Below are 3,928 nucleotides of genomic sequence, written 5' to 3'. Positions count from 1 at the left end.
GATTCTCTATGGCTCCAGTCCTGGCTGCTACTCCCCAGTTCATAGTTCCTGGTCCACTGGGCTTTGAAGTCTGAGGAAGGAGCTGTCGACCTGAGGACTCCATTTGCTGAACCGTTGGGATTTGCAGCAAAAAGTCAGGGCTGAGGGTCCAAATCACAGAACAGCAAATCCGACAGCGCCGGCACATGGGTTAATTGTTGCAATGCCAGTTCCTCCTCAAAACACAGCTGTGAAATAATGTACAACTGCTCACAACTCAGTGGTTGTAGAAAAAATGTGTGTTTCTTGATCTGGCTTTAGCTGGTCTCTTGATTCTAGACCAGTGGTTCTCAACCTTCCTAATGCTGTGTCCCTTTAATACAGTTCCTCATGTTCTGGTGACCCCAACCATAAAATTATTTTTGTTCCTATTTCATTACTTTAATTTTGCAACTGTTATGAATCATAATGCAAAATCTGTGTTTTCTGATGGTCTTAGGCAACCCCAAAGGGGTTGAGTCCCACAGGTTAAGAACTGTTGTTCTAGATGATATGACCTAGATCTTTTCATTTTAGCAATCTACACATACAAGGCTGGAGAGTTGGCTCAGCAGTTAAGAGTACTTGCTACTCTTGAAGAAGACCAGAGTGCAGTTCCCAGCACCCACTCTAGGTGGCTCACAATCACCTATAATCCAGCTTTAGGTGATCCAATGATCCCTGGTCCCCTCAGGCATCCCCAAGAACATGTGCATTTACACAGAAATACATAGTGTGTATACATCTACTCAGAAACATGTACACACATAGATACTTTTGAAAAGATAACTATCTTACTAATGCTGAGTGGCTCTTGGGTGTGAATAAAATTTTTTCCCCATTAATTGCTATCCTTGTGGCATTTTAAATCAGAATTTGTCTTTCTTACAATGTCTAGGAAATCGAATGAGGCCAAATGCTCCATGCTTCCCTTATTATGTTGGAGCTGTGAGAATCTCTCTCTCATGCTGGTTTCAGGGCTGAGACCCTACTGGATTAAATGCAATTATAACAAAACAGAAGTGATTTCCAATTAAGCCTCTCTTGGGGATTTTTCTTTCAGCTTTAGCCAATTCTTCTGGCTTTTAAACCAGAAAAAGCCACTTTTCAGAAGGGATCAGTTCCTAACACTTGACCATGAGCTACTCAGAAGCAGGAAATCTATTCATCTGAGCATCCCGAGCTCAGTAGGAGGGAAATCCTGCCTAGGAGGGAAACTCTACCTACCACTGTTAAGTACAGCTAATTACGCATTGCTGGTGAGGTCATGGAATCTACAGGAGACTCAAGTACAGCCACTTTCCTAAACCAGTATAATCTCTAACTGCATTCCAAATACTTATCCCTGTATCCCCACACAGAAGCCTAGCTCTCACCACCCATCACGGAAGCTTCTTATTGCAGTAGATAGAAACTGTTACAACAAACTACAGCTGGTCAAAATGCAGAGGATAACTGACCTGGTAATGCTCAACCCCAACTGATACATCTACAATGCAGCCCCCCCCCCCACCTAAGGCTCAGGAAGCATTGCAGAAGGGGTGGAGGTGGGGGCACCGCTGTAAAGAATCTGCTCCAAGGTGTGTCTGCTACACAGGGCACGGAAGTTGCACTCAAGAAATCTCAACAATATAGCTGCCTAAACAAGACTTGAGCAATGACACTACCAGTTGACATGCTAATATTGATGGAGGAAAGCTCACAAGACTCAGCTCTAGATGAAGACCTCTGGGCAATTAATGACTGCTGAGGGAGGGAGAGTCAGTCTTCCCAGGGTTATCCAATTCCAAGTGATTGGCCCTAACTACCTAGACCATGAGCAACACTAAATAGACCCAGTGTGTTGTATCTATATAACTGTATACAATGTAACAATAATAATTAAAGAAAAAAGAAAACAATAGAGGTAATGCATGAAAGTAGAAGGAAGGGCTTGTGGGCAAAGGAAGGAGAAACAGTGAGAGAAGAGAGCCAAATATGATAAAGGATTGAAGATGATCAAAGGATATTATATGAATGTCTAGAGGTCGTAACAAAACCCATTAGTTTTGTTTGTATAATTAGTCTGTATAATTAATAAACACTAATAAGAATGAGGAAAAGAATACTCCAGTGTAATTCAAAACAGGGAGAAAGCAAAGACCCAACATTTTCAGCCATGCATTTGTGTGTTCCTATATTCAAGTGCTCCTTCCTGTCTGCCCTACTTCTTAATTCATGTAATTAAGATATGGAGACATTGGGCTATATTGATGTGAGTGGCCTGTGCTGCCACCCGAGGCCATGTTGATGTCCAGTGCTGCTGCCAAGGGCCATGTCTGGGTCTGAGGTCCTACTGCAGCTGGGTCTGTGTTGATGTCTGTGGTCCATATTACCACAGCTTTGAAGTCCATGATGATGTCTGGTCTGTGCTGCAGACCAAAGCCATGTTGATGCCCTTAGTCTGTGCTGCTGCCAAGCTCTATGGTGGTGTCCTTGGTCCGTGCACTGGCAGAGGGTTGATGTCTATGGTCTATACTGCCACCGGGCTGAGGTCCATGGCACCTTTTGGCACTGAAAACCATGTGGGTATCTGTGGTCTGTGCTGTCGCCAAACACCATGTGTAAATTCATGATCCATACTACTGCTGACTGTGAAGGACAAGGAAGCTACTTTTACTATGGTATTGGTGACTGCAGACTCCCAGTTGAGAAAGGGGGACATAGAAGGCCTTGTGACAACCTCTATTCCCACTCCATTCTCAAAATAGCAGCCTAGAAGAAAGCCATTGAAGAGAACTCTTCACGATTATGATAAAGATGCTGAAATGTAACTCTCTACCTTTAATGGCTTCTGACAGGGTGTGGGTTGGGGAAGGATTTAGCTTTCTTTAAGGAGCTGGCCACCAAGAGTTTGACCATGCTCCAGTGTGTATATAGGCAACACAAATTGGACTTGTTTTTGTTGTGGCTGTTACTTGTTTTTCCTTTTTTCCTTTTTTCTTCTTTTTTGGGGTGGGATGGGGTGGACCTGGGAGGACTGGGAAGAGAGTATGCTTAGGGTTCATGATTGTGAATCCTGTGCTGAACTCAAACATGGAAGCTAAACAAGATGGTCTCCATGACCTTGTGAAGGGACCAAACCCTCACCCAGTCCCCTGCCTTAGCAGCCAGGACAGGCTGCAGAAAAGACACAGCAAAGACAAAGGCCCTTGACTCAGCACATGTGCTTCTGACCTTCTAGGAGCTACCCTAGGTCAGATACCCTTCACGTGGTAAGGAACCAATCAGAAGTTATCTGGTATGCTTTATGGTAAAAGTGGCATAACAGTGCCTAGCAGAGCATAGCAACTGCCCTGGGAGGAGCTATAGGCCATAACAACCAGTTGCCCAATCAACACAGGACAGGCTACCCAAGTCCAGAAGCACACCAATCCTGAGGCACTCCCCTTGCTCCTCCCCATAAGTTCCCTGCCTCTTGGTTTTTCAGCATCCTTCTTATGCCATGCACCGTGATGAATGGACAAAGCACCCCAGTTAAAGACAGTTAATAATAAGACTCTTTGCTTTTACATCGGAATGGGTCTCTTGGTGATTCTGGGGTTCAGAATTTGGGCAAAACACTTGGTTAAGGGATGTGAGCCTCAGGAAGTAGGTGTTACACAGGACTTAGACAATTTGCTTTTTCTCTTAGGGAATAAAGGAAGGAATGATTTGTCAGGGTTTCTAGCATGTGTAGCACTAACAATTAATTTTGCATCAATTTAATGTGGTTGTGTATTGCAAACATTGCCCCCCACAATCCCCCGAGTTTGCTTTTGAACTAGTTACAATGGTGGTGTGTTACGATAAATCTTTCCCTCCAAAAGCCATCTGAGCCCTACCGCACGTGGGTGCTTTCTGCCAGCCGCCTGAGTTCTGCCCACCGAGT

The sequence above is a fragment of the Cricetulus griseus genome, chromosome 3, assembly GCF_003668045.3.
Source record: "Cricetulus griseus strain 17A/GY chromosome 3, alternate assembly CriGri-PICRH-1.0, whole genome shotgun sequence".
Taxonomy (NCBI): domain Eukaryota; kingdom Metazoa; phylum Chordata; class Mammalia; order Rodentia; family Cricetidae; genus Cricetulus; species Cricetulus griseus.
The sequence above is the reverse complement of the archived record's forward strand: the minus strand, read 5'-3'. Positions refer to the sequence as shown.